This window comes from Mizuhopecten yessoensis, unplaced genomic scaffold, assembly GCF_002113885.1.
Source record: "Mizuhopecten yessoensis strain PY_sf001 unplaced genomic scaffold, ASM211388v2 scaffold6163, whole genome shotgun sequence".
NCBI classification, from domain to species: domain Eukaryota; kingdom Metazoa; phylum Mollusca; class Bivalvia; order Pectinida; family Pectinidae; genus Mizuhopecten; species Mizuhopecten yessoensis.
The window spans coordinates 95,857-117,546 of NW_018406412.1; the positions used below are offsets into that span (position 1 = coordinate 95,857).

Here is a 21,690-nt window from a genome sequence, read left to right on the forward strand (position 1 = left end):
AAGATTTAAATGTTCTCATATAGCGTTCAAAAAACATTTGTAATTTAAGTTGTTTGAACCTCGACCTTAAAATATTCGTTTTCACTAATTTCATGATACTTATAATATCTTTTTCGTTTCATTTCACACAGTGTGTTATTTTGAGAAGCAGATTCCAACTTTAACCTTTCTTTTTTCATGACCTTTGACCTGGGAAAAAACACAACATGTCGTCACCGACAATACACATGTCTGTTTCGTATCACGCCTCGCGCTGTAATTGACATCTCGGCGTATTAGTGTCTTACTTGAGACCAGTCTAAAGAATATCACGTATGTGTATAACTCACTGAGAACAAAAGTTGGGCAACGTCTTCGTCCCTAACTCTGATACACCTGTAAAGGTGAGACATGCCCAGGTAAGCAATATGGAGTATATATATATATTAATGTATACAAGTAGACCGTGCAAAGAAATTTTAAATGCTTACAGTAAGAAAATAACTTTCAACGTTTGAAAAAGTTAAAAAATATACGTGAAGTTTAAAACCACTATAAATGTTGACAGAATATTGCAATTTTGTCAGAGTGATTCAACTTGATGTACATATCGTGTTTATAGACTGAAATATGTGTCTATGACAGTGTTTTCCAGTTTATGACAACACGTATGGAAATAGTTGTGTGTTTACATGTACGCCAGGGAGTGGTACCAAAACGGTATGTGTATTAACACATGTACTGTCCAGCTTTAAATGACGATGTCAGCCTTATAGCTTTGTCACAAATATCGACGTGATTTCTGTGGTTATGGAACAGTCAGCCGAATGACTCATAACGTCTGTCACTAATATCGGAGATGAAATGAAAAATGTTCCTTGGATGTTTTTGGGAATTATTACAAGTCAATGTGTTGTCCAGAATGTCAACAGTGTTCCGCAGGAAAGTGATATCAAATGTTTGGTAAGTATTTGAAATGTAATTTGTAACTATTTATTATAATACTTTGAAAACAATATATAAAAATAATTAGGAGGTGATAAAATTGTGTATTCAATGTGCAAGCAATGATGGATGTGTCATGTTGACACAGGGACCTGATAATTTTTACAGTTATATTTGAACCCAAACTTGGGTTTTTATAGTAATATTACACGTTCTATTGGTTTAAAACAACTTTCGGTAAAATGTCATTCCCATTATTTTATCGAAAGTTGCTTCAAACCCCTAAAACGTGTATTATTATTCGAAATACATCAGTGTATGATCAAATATAAAATAGCTGTAACAAATTGCAAGGTCCCTGTGAATGTTGGCACTATTTCATAAAAAATCAGACAGTCACTACATCGCATCTATACTTATGGCATACTCGTACCAATAGTATAAAATAATGGTAAGTTTTTAACAATGCCTCTACGTTGCATATATATAGTGAACAGATCTTTCTTATGAATACCTCTACAAAATGAATACCTTTATAATGAGCACTTATAATTAATGCAGACCTACATGTAAAAAACTAGTTTGGACTTTATCTGTATTACGTACAGTTTTCAATAATAAGCATCGCTACATATTGAACATATTTATACAGTAAACAACTGTATATAAGGAACGTGTCAATACACTGAACAACTATATATAATGAACATATATATAGAGTGAACAACTGTATATAATGAACATATTTATACAGCGAACAACTGTATGCAATGAACATATTTATACAGCGAAAAACTGTATATAATGAACATATTTATACAGCGAAAAACTATATAATGAGCATCTTTGTACAGTTAACAACTCTACAAAATGACCATTTCTATACAATGAACAACTGTATATAACGAACAACTCCATACAATGAATAATTGTATACAGTGTATGTAGTGAACACTTTTATAAAATGCACACCAATGCATACTGTTGATGTACAATTTTACAGGCCATATGCTCTGTGTAAAATGGGACTATTTTCGATGTCAATTTATGCGATACGAGCTTAAACATCTGCTGATAGTCGCCCTCTGGTGGGCTCTTTACCAATGCTGCATGTCAAAATATTACGCATCAACAAAAACAATCTGCTAAATTTCAGTTTACACCTGGTGTACTTTGATAAACAAATTTTAGCTAATATATATTTCAGACGTTTGGGTGTGAGAATTGGGTCACCGTCCGATGAAGGGTCCATTCGGTTTCAGAACCTATTTAAGACTTAGGGAGTGGATATATAGGGATGGTGTAGCTCACAACAGTATTGTGCGTTTTTTTAGGGTGCATGCATAATTTGAGGTCACCTGTCATTTATACTGTCACCAGCGGTTAATGATACATATTGAGCATGAACAAGCTACCGTCTATATTTATATTTTGTCCGTGAAACTATATACATGCACAATCACCTGTACGACTACATTTGTATGACCTGTCTATAACTACTACCTGTCTATAACTACCACCTGTCTATATCTACAATCTGTCTATAGTTACCACCTGTCTATAGCTACCACCTGTCTATAACTACCACCTGTCTATAACTACTACCTGTCTATAACTACCACCTGTATATAACTACCACCTATCTATAACTACTACCTGTCTATAACTACCACCTGTCTATATCTACAATCTGTCTATAGCTACCACCTGTCTATAGCTACCACCTGTCTATAACTACCACCTGTCTATAGCTACAACCTGTCTATAACTAACACCTGTCTATATATACCACCTGTCTATAACTAAAAAAACTCTATAACTACAACCTGTCTATAACTACCACCTGTCTATATATAACACCTGTCTATAACTACCACCTGTCTATAGATACCACCTGTCTATAACTACAACCTGTCTATAGCTACAACCTGTCTATAACTAACACCTGTCTATATATACCACCTGTCTATAACTATCACCTGTCTATAGCTACCACCTGTCTTTAACTACCACCTGGCTATATATACCACCTGTCTGTAACTACCACCTGTCGATAGCTAAAAACCTGTCTATATCAACAACCTGTCTATAGCTACCACCTATCTATAGCTATCACCTATCTATAACTACCACATGTCTATATATACCACCTGTCTATAACTATCACCTGTCTATAGCTAAAAACCTGTCTATATTAACAACCTGTCTATAACTACCACCTGTCTATTACTACCACCTGTCTATAGCTACAACCTGTCTATAACTAACACCTGTCTATATATACCACCTGTCTATAACTAAAAAAACTCTCTATAGCTACAACATGTCTATAACTACCCCCTGTCTATAATACCCCCTGTCTATAACTACCCCCTGTCTATATATAACCCCTGTCTATATCTTCCACCTGTCTATAGCTACCACCTGTCTTTAACTACCACCTGGATATATATACCACCTGTCTGTAACTACCACCTGTCGATAGCTAAAAACCTGTCTATATCAACAACCTGTCTATATCTTCCACCTGTCTATAGCTACCACCTGTCTATAACTACCACCTGTCTATATATACCACCTGTCTATAACTATCACCTGTCTATAGCTAAAAACCTGTCTATATCAACAACCTGTCTATAACTACCACCTGTCTATAGCTACAACCTGTCTATAACTAACACCTGTCTATATATACCACCTGTCTATAAATAAAAAACTCTCTATAGCTACAACCTGTCTATAACTAACCCCCTGTCTATAACTACCCCCTGTCTATATATAACCCCTGTCTATATACCACCTGTCTATAACTATCACCTGTCTATAGCTAAAAACCTGTCTATATCAACAACCTGTCTATATCTTCCACCTGTCTATAGCTACCACCTGTCTTTAACTCCCACCTGTCTATAACTACCACCTGTCTATAACTACCACCTGTCTATAGGTGTAACTGTCTACGATGATGTAATGCGTGTAACTACTTCCTGTTTATAACGACCACCTTCATATAGTTGTAAGTACCTACGACGATGTAATGTATGTAAATAGTACCTGTCTATAACGACCGCATATCTGTAAACATAACCTGTCTATAGCGGCTACAGTATACCACGTTCTATAACCACATCAGTGGTGGTCTTTATTCCAGCGTTGGTCTTCTGTCTCACCTTTTGCATAAAAATACATTACGCAAAATTTCCCATACTCGTCCGTCTCAATTTCAATTTTGAAAAGATTGAAAAAGGTTTTCTATCTGTGTGACAGTATATCTGTACAGGTATCAAAATATTTTTAACCAGGCGTCAGACAGCTGAAAACATGTTGATTTGAATGATTTAATATTTAAATTAGTTACCGTAATACCTGAGATCTGAATAAAGTGTATTATCAAAATGCTTGTCAGAAACGGAAAGGTATGTCGTATCTAGCGCGATCGTTCACGTATGATATTGCGTTCAATGTACGTGTAATTCAAACTTTAAAGAGACCTCGATTTGAGTGGCTATCCAAGGTTTTTCTATTGAGGTAAAAACTTATATATGTACATGTATTTGCAAGATTTGTGTATACAGACAGATCGATCGAACGAGTAATTACTGCATCGATCTAAACATTATAATTACTATCATGTGATCATACCGAGGATGAAAGTGATAATTAATAGTGTTGGCGACATTAGGGATATAAGAATGTATAATACTAGTTATATATTTGGACCTAATCGTGATCACAGGGACATGAACATTTGTTATACTAGTTATATTTGGACCTAATCGTGATCACAGGGACATGATAATTTGTTATACTAGTTATATTTGGACCTAATCGTGATCACAGGAACATGATAATTTGATTTAGTCATACGCATATATAGCTGTCTATACGCTGCTACGCATGTAAATCCAAGTAAAAAATTTAAACATAAAAAACCCCAAATAAAAACAAATCACTGATTGTTGTTTCCACAGGAACCTGAAAATTTATTACAGCTATATATATATCATCATTGGAGGCAGCATTTTTACCGAAAGTTTATCTAAACCCTTGACACCTTAGTTTAGATTCAAATATAGCTGTAACAAATTATCCAGTCCCTGTTTTTTGTACCCTTCTAATTATTTCCCATACCAATACCTTGCCCTGGATCCGCCTTTAAATGAATCAAATCAATCGGGAACCGTCGGCACTTTCCGTAAACGAGAAAATATCCGAGGTATTTTTCTCGTTTACGGAAAGTGCCGACGGTTCCCGATTGGAATCCACACAGAACAAATGATAGTTAAATTTAGACCTAATTATGATCACAGGGACATGAGAATTTGCTACAATAGTCTAATCATGATCGCAGGGACATGAAAATTTGCTACAATAGTTATATTTAGACCTAATCATGATCGCAGGGCCACGAGAATTTGTTATTTTTTTGTAGACAATAAGTAGTTTCATATAGACCTATAGTGATCACAGGGACCTGATATTTGCTTACGTATGTTTAGGTTATTGTAACGTGTTGGAAGTAAGTTATCGTTTAAGGAGTTTAAATCAACACCCGGTAAAAAAAAAAGCAACCTCGAACGGCAGATGATATAATTGATTCAATTACAGTCGCGATTATTTAATCAACTTTAAACAATTAACAATACCTAATGAATCAAATTATATTTACTTTATTTCTTCATGTTTGTTTATCAATAGATTCCCGTTTCTTTCTGGTATCCTGTTCCCATTGACCCATTAATTTCGAGGTTTTTTATGGCATGTTTGTTTATTGTGATATGCAATCAATCATCCTCGATATTCCAAGGGGAAGGACGCTCACTTATACGCTTTCTGCACAGTAAGTAGACCGGATCGTACCGGATTGTACCGGATCGTAAAGGACTCGCACACCTAAATCGTTTACCAAATGTTAATACTGAGCTTTGGAGCTAATAGCGTTAATATTTGAAGTTCTACACTTTGTGACAACTGTCTAGATTCACAGATACATTCCTGGCAAAGGCTTCAAAAGTCATTTTTTGGCGAGTTTAGTGGCATATAAGATCGCTACAGGCGTCTGTTTTTGACAACAGGAAGTTTACAAGCCAAACCGTTGAATTCACAGGGACTTGACACGTTCCTTTGACCCAGAATGAAAAAGAATACCCCATGGTCCGACCCCCAGATCGCTTATTATTGTCAATATAAAGTGTGATTTGGAGGTCGGACCATAGGGTAATTTGTCAAGTCCCTGTCGGTAAAATGGGACGGGATTCCCTCCCCCCCCCCCCTCCCCACCCCCTGACATTTGACCCCATATCAATCCGCCATCACATATTAAAATCTACTAAAACTTGACATTTTTCTTAAGTTTAATATCTGTAGATTTCATTCAATGTAAAATGTATAAACACTTACCTTTTAAAATTACTCAGAGGCACTGTATTAAACCGGAACAACTTTTAGGTAGGGATTACAATAGTTTATTATTAGTTTAGTTGTGCGAGTCCTAAAGGATCGTATCATCACTTGGCTAGCGAAGATGGTTACACACATGACATTTACTACACAGAACTCATTGTAAACAAAACAACCCTATTTTATAAATAATATCCCCAAATAATTCATAGCTTAGAACATCACTTAGCTCCATATTAGAGTTTTGCTGTTGGCAAAATCAATGCTAATTACTAGATTTCGGTTGTAGCCGTTATTAGTTTATGCTAATTCGATCAGGCCTTTACGTAAAATCTCTACGTCCTTTAATGACCTTAGATGTAATAGGACGTTAAACAAATACAACCAAACCATGTAATATGTCATTGCTCTACATATTAGCCTTGATACACATTGTTATTGATTGGAAGAAATCCAATAAACTTCAAAATGTTTTGTTTTTGCCTAATTAGCTTCATTGTTTCCTAAACTAAAAACCATTTAATTATACATAGTCAGTCAAGCGTACAGCACCGGGATCAAATATTTTTTTTATTTTTTATTTTTATTTACAGAGATACGTTTATTCAATTTCCTGTAAAAATCAAGAAGAACGCGAACATGAACTTAATATCATTCTGACACGCTATGTAATGGTTTAATTTATTTTTTATAACATTACAAAATCTTCCATTTTCAAGTTACAATAAAACACATCATATATACAGTTTACGTGGCTTTGTAATTTCCTTTGACTTTGGAATGCGACACACATTTTATCAGCTTCATTTGATCAATTCCAATTGCGCATGCGTAGTATTATCAATTAGATAAAATTGCATCAATTATTAACTCAATTTTGGTCCAAATTCCGAATTAAAAGGACGCAATAATTAGCCCGCGATTCAATTTCAAACTAGAATATGTTAAGTGAATTATTTTGATCAAAGTTATTTGCGTAAAAACAAAATATAACTGTAGGAGTAATCCCAATTTAATAGAACCAGGATAAAAACTGTGAGACAACGGGTCTAGCATTTCTTTTAAGATATTCTATACACAAATATATTTTATATAAAACACTATAAAAATGGTTAACCCCGGTCTCTAGTTCATTTTACTGATTTTAGATTAAAGGTCCATTAACACGGGCTTAGCAATATAAACAAACCTGCCTTATTCAGCACGCTTACAATTAATTTGTTTAACTATATGTACAAAAAATATACTTACTGTAAATATAACTATTTTGGTGGTAATGATAATTTAGTGCTTTTTGCAATTAGTGAAAAAGAGCTTAATTGTTATAATTATTAATAGCTAATAGACTGACTGATTAATTGATTAAGAAATACATAAATACATTATTGATATATATATATATATAATTTAACATCTGTTAAAATCTGGATAACTTAATCATGCACAGCGTATCGCTAGTGCGCATCGACAGCTCTCGTGCAGGGTTTAAATCTAAAATTAAAATTTTAAAATTATTTTTTTTTAATCTAAAATCAGATATTTTTTTGTATATATTGACATTCATATCATAAAAGCAGAAAATGATCCTTACGAACGAAGAAATAATATAAAAAGAAAAATTCTCAACAACGAGTCTTTAGTACTTTTATCTCGTCATTCTGAAGAATCTCCTTGACGAGATAAAAGAACTAAAGACTCATTGGAGGGAAATTTTCTTTTTATATATATTGACATATATCGTCTGCTTATAAACTGTATTTAAAACGATATCGTAAATCTATATTACACAGCTTATTTTTACATACACATGGAATTAAAAGATGGATGACCTTTCACACGCGTAAAATTACAACCCTTTATGACAGGAAAACATATATCGAATATTGCACTGGCATAAGTCCGTACAACACCCAACGTTTTGTACATTTTTCGCCCTCAGTAGTCTATATTTAGCGATGCGCGTGTAATACGATGACATCCCTCTTTAAACCCTGCACGAGAGCTGTCGATGCGCACTAGCGATACGCTGTGCATGATTAAGTTATCCAGATTTTAACAGATGTTCCGAGAACTCTTAATGACCTTTAATGGCCAAAGACGATTTAAAATGAAAACAGGGAAGTAAAGTTTTAGTATCATCCCCAACCGAACACAACGACGGACGTTTCTTCACTACGATCTTGAGGACATGAAAACGTACTGAAATACATGAGGTAATGATTGATTTATTTTCATTATATGCGGATGTCAAGTTTAATTATAAGGACAGGGCTGTATTGCCATTGTAGGAGTATGATTAGACTGGCCACCAGCCCCTAAGTTTTTATGAAGAATTTCTCGACTGCATTTTACTACTAGCTTATCTCTGGAATCAGACATCCAAGTGATCAAAATTATTAGAGTTAGTTTTTTCTTAATTATTTAATATTCTAGAAACGGTGGCCAGTCTATAGTATGATATATGTCTAGTATAAATCAGTATCAACTCTCGATAAAAATGCTATCCTCGAATATATAATTAATGGGAGACATTTTTACCAAAAATTGATCTAAACCCCTAAAGCGTGTAATATTATCCGGAACACATTAGTTTAGGTCCAAACAAAACTGTTACAAATTCTCATGTCCCTGTGGTGCAGAGAACTTGAGACAAAGATATGTTTATTTGACCTACATAATGTAGTTATACATACCTATATACATACATGGGCAAAGAAGTAATAACGGCAGTGCAGACAAAGGAATGTTTCAAATTTTCAGGGCGATACACGTACTGTTAAGAGTTGAAAATCGAACCGGTGTATTTGGTTCGCTACGATCAAATAATATCAAAACGTCTAGTCCTGCGCTCAAAACTGCCGATTTATATTCGTTTAAATGTGTGATATACTGCTAGACATTGATTTAAATACTCAGGGGTACATGAAATAATGTTCGATGTATGACACTTGTCACTTTTATATATCTTATATAAACGGTGACGCCTACTTTTATATATCTTATATATACGGTGACGCCACTTTTATATATTTCATATACATGGTGACGCCCCTTTTATATATGTTATATTACACGGTGACGCCACTTTTATATATCTTATAGAAACGGTGACGCCCTCTATATCTTCTTTATATGCTGAGACCCAGTTTTTATATATATTATTATTTACTTTAAACATATTTATTGCCAATAGAATTGAACAAGCGATTGGGCACACATTATTACAACTTATCACAGCCTTCTCCCGTCATACATTTACAATTACATGGCAACAATGATAATAGGCATAAACATGAAGTATATATATATAATATGTTATATGTCACTTTTATATATCTTCTGCTATATAGCATCTTAAATTTATATCGCAACAAATGAATTTCAACTGAACTTGCTCTAGAGGTCACTTCTATTAAAAAATCACTTGTGTAAGGGGGCGACTTTGAAACTTAACATTCTTTTGCAATTACATGTAGAGACCCCTCTATTGAGTCCATGGGAGCGGTCTCTATTTACAGGTTTAAGTTTTGTTTAATCGTTAATTAATTAAAAAAAGATTAATTAGATATTCAATTATCCATTACATTGTCATTGCATGACAGTCATTCTTTCGACTACGTCCATTCAATCATTTATTGAATATATTCATTAATTTATCTTCATCTGTCCTTTCTTTTTACGACGTACATTTTTGAAATGAATGCATTCTGTCATACATCGAACATTATTCCATGTACCCCTGCGTATTTAAATCATTGTCTAGCAGTATATTACACATTTAAAAGAATATAAATCGGCAGTTTTGAGCGCAGGACTAGACGATTTGATATTATTTGATCGTAGCGAACAAAATACACCGGTTCGATTTTCAACTCTCTATAGCACTGTACATATATATATATATCGCACTGAACATTTGAAACATTCCTTTGTCTGCACTGCCGTTATTACTTCTTTGCCCATGTATGTATATAGGTATGTATAACTACATATGTAGGTCAAATAAACATATCTTTGTCTCAAGCTGTCTGCACCACAGGGACATGAGAATTTGTAACAGTTTTGTTTGGACATAAACTAATGTGTTCGGTTTAATATTACACGCTTTAGTGGGTTTAGATCACTTTTTGGTTAAATGTCGCCCATCAATGATATATTCGAGGATAGCATTTTTATCGAGAGTTGATCTAAACCCATAAACTTATAAAATATAAGCTTTAACACAGCAGTTTATGTCCAAACATGGGTAAATTGTAACAAATTATCAGGTCCCTGTGGTCCGCACCAGACGTCGACCCATCTATGTGTTATATCAATTCATTTTCTTCAATACTGAGATTATCAGTTTGGGAATATGTATTATCACAGTTTTACTTTCTACACAAAAAAATGTTAATGTACGTATTAAACGTGTCGTAACGTTTCGTGGACGACTGGTCTCTTTGTCAAGCTTTGAGTTGTATTGTCAACATGTGCAACGATGCGACGAAATTGTATGTTTCATATGTCATTCGATCATGAACTATACACTTTGATTACATAGAAAGTCACTTTTTAATCTCTATAGCAATTTAGACACAGGCAATTGAATTATTGTTAAATTATACTACATTTTATTTCTACATCCTTTAACAAAGTGGCAGGCCCCTGTGTTCCTCCGAAGGCAATAAATTACATATAGATTCCTAGTAAACCCGTCAATTGTTGACATATACAAATTGACATGGATAATTGTAAATGTATAGAGGGTGAAAGGCTGTGAGAAAATTGTCATACTGTAACTTGTGACGAATTCCCTGTTGAAATTATCTGGCAATAAATACCTGTAGGTTTTAACTAAGCAAAACCACTGCTTGTAGATTCTTTTTTAAATGTAAATTGTGTAATGTATGTATGCATTTTAATGGGAGCCTGGCCATGATAAACGATCGCGTACATTGTATGTATTTTGTTTGGGAGTCGACTAAATATAACTTTGACCGCGATGTCGCCGCTTTCAAATGAGAAACATAAACTGTGATTTCTCGTGGTGATATGTTTCTCCTAAGAATATTAGCATTTTTGAAAACTGTCCTTCAAATCATGATTTAGTACCTATTAAGAAAGTTATGTAATGTTTTCGATGTTTATCTCATTCAGAGGAAAATATCTTAAGATTTTCCGATAACACTTAATATTACCTGTAAAAGTATACACGTATATCATTATTTTTAATCGACCACAAGTGTAGGTGTATGTATGTATGATTTTGTATGATGTATGCGTATATTTGTGTATGAACATGTCGATGTATTTACGGTGTATGTGTGTGTTTGAACCTGTAGATGTATTTCCGGTGTATGTGTGTGTATGAATATGAAGATGTATTAACGGTGTATGTGTGTGTATGGACCTGTAGATGTATTTACGGTGTATATGTGTGTATGAACCTGTAGATGTATTTCCGGTGTATGTGTGTGTATGAACCTGTAGACGTATTCACGGTGTATGAATCTATAGATGTATTACGGTGTATGCGTGTGTATGAACCTGTACATGTATTTATGGTGTATGTCTGTATGAATCTGTAGATGTATTTACTACGGTGTATGTGTGTGTATGAATCTGTAGATGTATTTACGGTGTATGTGTGTGTATGAACCTGTAGATGTATTTCCGGTGTTTGTGTGTGTATGAATCTGTGGATGTATTTACGGTGTATGGGTGTGTATGAATCTGTAGATGTATTTCCGATGTATGTGTGTGTTTGAACCTGTAGATGTATCTACGGTGTATATGTGTGTATGAACCTGTAGATGTATTTCCGGTGGATGTGTGTGTATGAACCTGTAGACGTATTCACGGTGTATGAATCTATAGATGTATTAATGGTGTATGCGTGTGTATAAACCTGTATATGTATTTATGGTGTATGTCTGTATGAATATGTAGATGTATTTACTACGGTGTATGTGTGTGTATGGACCTGTAGGTGTATTAACGGTGTATAGGTGTGTATGAACCTGTAGATGTATTTCCGGCGTATGTGTGTGTATGAATCTGTAGATGTATTAACGGTGTCTGTCTGTATGAATCTAGATGTATTTACGGTGTATGTGTATGTATGAATATGTAGATGTATTTCCGGTGTATGTGTGTGAATGAACCTGTAGACGTATTCACGGTGTATGAATCTATAGATGTATTACGGTGTATGCGTGTGTATGAACCTGTACATGTATTTATGGTGTATGTCTGTATGAAGCTGTAGATGTATTTACTACGGTGTATGTGTGTGCATGAATCTGTAGATGTATTTACGGTGTATTGTAGATGTATTTCCGGTGTATGTGTGTGCATGAATCTGTAGATGTATTTACGGTGTATATGTGTGTATGAATCTGTAGATGTATTTCCGGTGTATGGGTGTGTATGAATCTGTAGATGTATTTACGGGGTATGTGTATGAATCTCTGTAGATGTATTTACGGTGTATGTGTGTGTATCAATCTGTAGTTGTATTTACGGTGTATGTGTGTGTATGAATATGAAGATTTATTAACGGTGTATGTGTGTGTATGGACCTGTAGATGTATTTACGGTGTATAGGTGTGTATGAACCTGTAGATGTATTTCCGGTGTATATGTGTGTATGAACCTGTAGATGTATTTACGCTGTATGAGTGTGTATGAACCTGTAGATGTATTTCCGGTGTATATGTGTGTATGAACCTGTAGATGTATTTCCGGTGTATGTGTCTGTATGAATCTGTAGATGTATTTCCGGTGAATGTGTGTGTATGAATCTGTAGATGTATTTACTACGGTGTATGTGTGTGCATGAATCTGTAGATGTATTTACGGTGTATGCGCGTGTATGAATCTGTAGATGTATTTCCGTTGTATGTGTGTGTATGAATCTGTAGATGTGTTTCCGGTGTATGTGTGTGTATGAATCGGTAGATGTATTTCCGGTGTTTGTGTGTGTATGAATCTGTAGATGTATTTCCGTGTATGTGTGTGTATGAACCTGTAGATGTATTTTCGGTGTATGTTTGTGTATGAATCTGTAGATGTATTTACGGGGGATGTGTGGGTATGAATCTGTAGATGTATTTACGGTGTATGTGTGGGTATGAATCGGTAGATGTATTTCCGGTGTATGTGTGTGTTTGAACCCGTAGATGTATTTACGGTGTATGTGTGTGTATCAATCTGTAGTTGTATTTACGGTGTATGTGTGTGTATGAATCTGTAGCTGTATTTACGGTGTATGTGTGTGTATGAATCGGTACATGTATTTCCGGTGTTTGTGTGTGTATGAATCGGTAGATGTATTTACGGTGGATGTGTGTGTATGAATCTGTAGATGTATTAACGGTGTCTGTCTGTATGAATCTAGATGTATTTACGGTGTATGTGTATGTATGAATATGTAGATGTATTTCCGGTGTATGTGTGTGCATGAATCTGTAGATGTATTTACGGTGTATGTGTATGTATGAATATGTAGATGTATTTCCGGTGTATGTGTGTGAATGAACCTGTAGACGTATTCACGGTGTATGAATCTATAGATGTGTTAATGGTGTATGCGTGTGTATGAACCTGTATATGTATTTATGGTGTATGTCTGTATGAATATGTAGATGTATTTACTACGGTGTATGTGTGTGCATGAATCTGTAGATGTATTTACGGTGTATTGTAGATGTATTTCCGGTGTATGTGTGTGCATGAATCTGTAGATGTATTTACGGTGTATGTGTGTGTATGAATCGGTAGATGTATTTCCGGTGTTTGTGTGTGTATGAATCTGTAGATGTATTTACGGTGTATGGGTGTGTATGAATCTATAGATGTATTTACGGTGTATGTGTGTGTATGAACATGTAGATGTATTTCCGGTGTATGTTTGTGTAGGAATCTGTAGATGTATTTACGGTGTATGTGTGTGTATGAATCTGTAGATGTATTTACGGTGTATGTGTATGAATCTGTAGAAATATTTTCGGTGTATGTGTGTGTATGAATCTGTAGATGTATTTACGGTGTATATGTGTGTATGAACCTGTAGATGTATTTACGGTGTATGTGTGTGTATGAATCTGTTGATGTATTAACAGTGTATGTATGTGTATGAACCTGTAGATGTATTTACGGTGTATAGGTGTGTATGAACCTGTAGATGTATTTCCGGTGTTTGTGTGTGTATGAATCTGTAGATGTATTTACGGTGTATATGTGTGTATGAACCTGTAGATGTATTTACGGTGTATAGGTGTGTATGAACCTGTAGATGTATTTCCGGTGTATGTGTCTGTATGAATCTGAAGATATATTTACGGTGTATTTGTGTGTTTGAACCTGTAGAGGTATTTACGGTGTATATGTGTGTATGAACCTGTAGATGTATTTCCGGTGTATGTGTGTGTATGAACCTGTAGATGTATTCACGGTGTATGAATCTATAGATGTATTAACGGTGTATGCGTGTGTATGAACCTGTATATGTATTTATGGTGTATGTCTGTATGAATCTGTAGATGTATTTACGGTGTATGTGTGTGTATGAATCTGTAGATGTATTTACGGTGTATGCGTGTGTATGAATCTGAAGATGTATTTCCGGTGTATGTGTGTGTATGAATCTGTAGATGTATTTACGGTGTATGCGTGTGTATGAATCTGTAGATGTATTTCCGGTGTATGTGTGTGTATGAATCGGTAGATGCATTTACGGTGTATGTGTGTGTATGAACCTGTAGATTTATTTCCGGTGTATGCGTGTGTATGAATTTGTAGATGTATTTCCGGTGTATGTGTGTGTATGAATCTGTAGATGTATTTAGGGTGAATGTGTGTGTATGAATCGGTAGATGTATTTACGGGGTATGTGTATGAATTTGTAGATGTATTTACGGTGTACGTCTGTATGAATTTGTAGAAATATTTTCGGTGAATGTGTGTGTATGAATCGGTAGATGTATTTACGGGGTATGTGTATGAATCTGTAGATGTATTTACGGTGTATGTGTGTGTATGGATCTGTTGATGTATTTACGGTGTATGTGTGTGTATGAATCTGTAGATGTATTTACGGTGTACGTCTGTATAAATATGTAGATGTATTTCCGGGGTATGTGTGTCTATGAATCTGGAGATGTATTTCCGGTGTATGTGTGCGTATGAATCTGTAGATGTATTCCGGTGTATGTGTGTGTATGAATTTGTAGATGTATTTACGGTGTATATGTGTGTAGGAACCTGTAGCTGTATTTCCGGTGTATGTGTGCGTATGAATCTGTAGATGTATTAACGGTGTCTGTCTGTATGAATCTGTAGATGTATTTGCTGTGTATGTGTGTATTAATCTGTAGATATATTTACGGTGTCCGTCTGTATGAATATGTAGATGTATTTACGGTGTATGTGTATGTATGAATCTGTAGATGTATTTGCGGTGTATGTGTGTATGAATCTGTAGATATATTTACGGTGTACGTCTGTATGAATATGTAGATGTATTTCCGGTGTATGTGTGTGTATGAATCTGTAGATGTATTTACGGTGTATGTGTGTGTATGAATCTGTAGATGTATTTACGGTGTATGTGTGTGTATGAATCTGTAGATGTATTTCCGGTTATTTCTGTTTGATACAACAGTACAGTATAGATGTTTTTTTATCTGCATGCGTCACTATGTCTTAAACAGGAAGACAAACATTTAAAAAAAAAATTACGACATTCATGGATTACACAAAGACAGCGATTGGGGAAGCTTATTACCATGCGCCTGACCTGCCATACATTTTGGCTGTGATCTTTATTACTAGATATGCAGTTTTCATGATAGATTTCTGCTGTCGTTCCCTTTATTTAATTATAACTACATTCTTTATGATGCCTTTCGGGTTGTTATTAACTCATTCACCACTAAACTCACATTTGAACCTAACCAAATCAATGACTGGGCCAGTCCAGATAAGGTATGTAGGGGTGAATGAATCCATTCAAAACCTAATACAATACTACCTACTGATATACTCAAAATCATATTCCTTTTGACTGTAAGCTGTACGGGGAACATCTGATTTCTTTGTGTGGTTAAATGACAGGTCTAACTACAAAGGTGAACTTTAACCCAAATATCTGCGCCGTGACGTGCTCAATATAATACAAAACAATACAATGTAATACAAAAATACAATACAATACAATGTAATACAAAAATAAAGTAGAATACAATACATAAATACACCAATTCGTGAAAAGACGAACTTGTTTGACTAAACGCCGTTGGACAATTGCCATTAATAATTGTCGCAAGCTAAGTATAAAACTTTTTTTTTTTATTATATAATTCTTGCACTTGTCTTTTGAATTTTGTTTCACGTAAGGTATTTATGGTGAGTTCAGAACAACTTTGATTCTAGAAAAATATCACCAGGAACAAGACGCTGATTATCTTTTAAACAGCAAAGTGTCTTTGAAAGTCAGCGATAATGTATCTTTAAGGAATAACTATGAGGATTCGTCTTGAACACCACCCCTTCCTCCACGCGCTCTGCCTCATACAGGAAAAAATAATGAAGAGGTTTTGTTAAGGGATCACACCCGTAGCGTTTAATTGGCAGTTATTTTGAAGAGTACACGTGTTTAAACGTTTGCCGGGTCGCGCGCTCACGTGCATAATGACACACACGAGACTTGAACCCTTAATTCATAGCACGTGCTGTTATTTTACGGCCAATTAATGGAATTTACGACGGATTACGTTCGTCCGGAATGTATGCTTTTACGACACTTGGAAATAGGTTTGGCCGAATATATCGGTTCTCGAGAGAGAGAGAAAAAATTAAGAATTATTCAGGAAAATGAAATCATAATATTTTTTTGTCTTTTTTTTTGTCTTCACAGATACATCATGTAAAATTTGAAGAAAAATTACAAAACTCACCAAACAGTTTTTTTATAAACAAATATTTAAATTTGGTTTTGTTACCTGCCAATGAAATGGAGAGGGTATAGATATGATTGCCTTGTTTGTTCGTCTATCACTTTGTTTGCATCCGGTAAACAAGTTATCCCAACACTGGATGGAGTGTGCTCGAGTGCGATAAAATTGTTATAGGGTCAGAGGTCAAAACTAGTGTCGGACGGGGTACCTGAAACAGACATTTTAGGGACCTAATATCAATACCTTAATAATTTTAATGAAAAGAAGTTATTTTTCTTCTGAACTCAACCTTTTATGTTTTCTATCTCAGGAATTCTGTTATATTTTGATAAACATTAAAAAAAACAAGAAAAAACCGGATATTACATTCCAGCAATAATAATCAAAGGTAAAACCAAGGGTGTTCCGAGAGTTGCTCAAACGTTCGGGGTAAAATCGAGTCTAATTAAGCAAAACCCCGCAACTGTGCACGTGGTCAGACCAGGAATCTGATTGTAGAGTTTCGTTCATCGAGCAATGAATCACAGCCGAAACGTATAACAAACTTAATCGTCTTTTGACACTAATGAGTTCATGACGACACAAATCCAGTTTTAATTAATTACAATGTGATTGGTGAAATATGTTTCGGATAATTGGCAGAATTAACAATCTTAAATTTTAATTAATTTTCACTCAGAGTTGATTTGATTTCGTAATGTGTGAAGCGACACATTCTTCATTTCGTTCGAAGATTGAACCACCCATTACGAAACGTACCGCTGTAATTCTTATTTATTGATAGCATTTCCTGACCGATTTTTTTATTCATATCTGGAGACAGCTACATGAACAGTTAACTTAACAACATGTATATACCAGAGGTTATCTTACAGTAGAGGTATCTGTAATACATTTGCCTGTCTTACTTTTAGCGCCGTTCATGCTTTTTTTTTTTGTACAGTGTCAGTGATCCACCTTTTGGTTGTGCTTATACGGTAATAAACGTACAGTTACAGGATAATACAAGTCAGGAATAGTGTAATATAAGTAAAGTTACAGGGTAATATAAGTACAGTTACAGAGTAATATAAGTACAGTAACTGGGTAATATAAGTACAGTGACAGGGATATATAACTACAGTAACAGGGTAATATAAGTACAGTAACAGGGAAATATAAGTACAGTGACAGGGTAATATAAGTACAGTAACAGGATAATATAAGTACAGTGACAGGGTAATATAAATACAGTAACAGGGTAATATAAGTACAGTTACAGGGTAATATAAATACAGTTACAGGGTAATATAAGTACAGTGACAGGGTAATATAAGTACAGTAACAGGGGAATATAAGTACAGTAACAGGGAAAGATAAGTACAGTGACAGGGTAATATAAGTACAGTAACAGGGTAATAAAAGTACAGTAACAGGGTAATATAAGTACATTAACAGGGTACTATAAGTACTGTAACTGGGAAATATAAGAACAGTTACAGAGTAATATAAGTACAGTAACTGGATAATATAAGTACAGTGACAGGGATATATAAGTGCAGAAACAGGGGGAGATAAGTACAGTAACAGGGTAATATAAGTAGAGTTAAAGGATAATATAAGAACAGTTACAAGGTAATATAAATACAGTGTACAGTAACAGGGTAATATAAGTACATTAACAGGGTACTATAAGTACTGTAACTGGGAAATATAAGAACAGTTACAGAGTAATATAAGTACAGTACCTGGGTAATATAAGTACAGTGACAGGGATATATAACTACAGTTACGGGGTAATATAAGTACAGTAACAGGGTAATAAAAGTACAGTAACAGGGAAATATAAGTATAGTTACAGGGAAATATAAGTACAGTAACAGGGAAATATAAATACAGTAACAGGGTCATATAAGTACAGTTACAGGGTAATATAAATAAAGTTACAGGGTAATATAAGTACAGTAACGGGGTAATATAAGTACAGTAACAGGGTACTATAAGTACTGTAACTGGGAAATATAAGAACAGTTACAGAGTAATATAAGTACAGTAACTGGATAATATAAGTACAGTGACAGGGATATATAACTACAGTTACAGGGTAATATAAGTACAGTTACAGGTTAATATAAGTACTGTTACAGGGTAATATAATTACAGTTACAGGGTAATATAAGTACAGTGACAGGGTAATATAAATACAGTAACAGGGAAATATAAGTACAGTGACAGGGTAATAAGTACAGTAACAGGATAATATAAGTGCAGTGACAGGGTAATATAAATACAGTAGCAGGGTAATATAAGTACAGTTACAGGGTAATACAAGTACTGTTACAGGGCAATATAAGTACAGTTACAGGGTAATATAAGAACAGTAACAGGGTAATATAAGTACAGTGACAGGGTAATATAAAGACAGTAACAGGGTAATATAAGTACAGTACAGGGTAATATAAGTACAGTAACAGGGTTATATAAGTTCAGTTACAGGGTAATATAAATACAGTTAGTAATATAAGTACAGTAACAGGGTAATGTAAGTACAGTTACAGGGTAATATAAGTACATTAACAGGGTACTATAAGTACTGTAACTGGGAAATATAAGAACAGTTACAGAGTAATATAAGTACAGTACCTGGGTAATATAAGTACAGTGACAGGGATATATAACTACAGATACAGGGTAATATAAGTACAGTAACAGGGGAATATAAGTACAGTTAAAGGATAATATAAGAACAGATACAAGGTAATATAAATACAGTTACAGGGCAATATAAGTACAGTAACAGGATAATATAAGTACAGTGACAGGGTAATATAAGTACAGTAACAGGGGAATATAGGTACAGTTACAGGGCAATATAAGTACAGTTACAGGGTAATATAAGTACAGAAACAGGGAAATATAAGTACAGTAACAGGATAATATAATTACAGTTACAGGGTAATATAAGTACAGAAACAGGGAAAAATAAGAACAGTGACAGGGTAATATAAGTACAGTAACAGGGTTATATAAGTACAGTAACAGGGTAATATAATTACAGTTACAGGGTAATATAAATACAGTAACAGGGGAATATAAGTACAGTAACAGGGTAATATGAGTACAGTGACAGGGTAATATAAGTACAGTAACAGGCTAATATAAGTACAGTTACAGGGTAATAGAAGTACAGTAACAGGGAAATATAAATACAGTAACAGGGTAATATAATTACAGTTACAGGGTAATATAAATACAGTAACAGGGGAATATAAGTACAGTTAAAGGATAATATGAGAACAGTTACAAGGTAATATAAATACAGTTACAGGGCAATATAAGTACAGTAACAGGATAATATAATTACAGTTACAGGGTAATATAAATACAGTAACAGGGGAATATAAGTACAGTAACAGGGAAAGATAAGTACAGTGACAGGGTAATATAAGTACAGTAACAGGATAATATAATTACAGTTACAGGGTAATATAAATACAGTTAGTAATATAAGTACAGTAACAGGGTAATGTAAGTACAGTTACAGGGTAATATAAGTAAAGTAACAGGGAAATATAAGTACAGTAACAGGATAATATAATTACAGTTACAGGGTAATATAAATACAGTAACAGGGAAATATAAGTACAGTGACAGGGTAATAAGTACAGTAACAGGATAATATAAGTACAGTAACAGGGTACTATAAGTACTGTAACTGGGAAATATAAGAACAGTTACAGAGTAATATAAGTACAGTACCTGGGTAATATAAGTACAGTGACAGGGATATATAACTACAGTTACAGGGCAATATAAGTACAGTTACAGGGTAATATAAATACAGTTAGTAATATAAGTACAGTAACAGGGTAATAAAAGTACAGTAACAGGGAAATATAAGTATAGTTACAGGGAAATATAAGTACAGTAACAGGGTAATATGAGTACAGTGACAGGGTAATATAAGTACAGTAACAGGGGAATATAAGTCAGGTATAGTGTAATATAAGTACAGTTACAGGGAAATATAAGTACAGTTACAGGGAAATATAAGTACAGTAACAGGGGAATATAAGTACTGTTACAGGGTAATATTAGTACAGTAACAGGGTAATATAAGTACAGTAACAGGGGAATATAGGTACAGTTACAGGGCAATATAAGTACAGTAACAGGATAATATAATTACAGTTACAGGGTAATATAAGTACAGAAACAGGGAAAAATAAGAACAGTGACAGGGTAATATAAGTACAGTAACAGGGTTATATAAGTTCAGTTACAGGGTAATATAAATACAGTTAGTAATATAAGTACAGTAACAGGGTAATAAAAGTACAGTAACAGGGAAATATAAGTAGAGTTACAGGGTAATATAAGTACAGTAACTGGGTAATATAAGTACAGTGACAGGGATATATAACTACAGTTACAGGGCAATATAAGT

General features: G+C 34.3%; 1 protein-coding gene across 2 annotated transcripts in view; it reads left to right on the forward strand.

The window, feature by feature from the left end:
* Positions 1–259: 259 nt before the first annotated feature.
* LOC110451649 (gastrin/cholecystokinin type B receptor-like) overlaps positions 260–21,690 on the forward strand; it is a 37,672-nt gene continuing 16,241 nt past the window's right edge. Inside the window, exon 1 of one of the 2 annotated variants that reach the window (XM_021499767.1) lies at positions 260–942. The gene's annotated coding sequence lies outside the window, so the exon portion shown is untranslated. Of the gene's footprint in view, positions 943–8,463; positions 8,538–21,690 lie in introns of those variants that run through there. The other variant, XM_021499768.1, reaches the window with a different exon arrangement.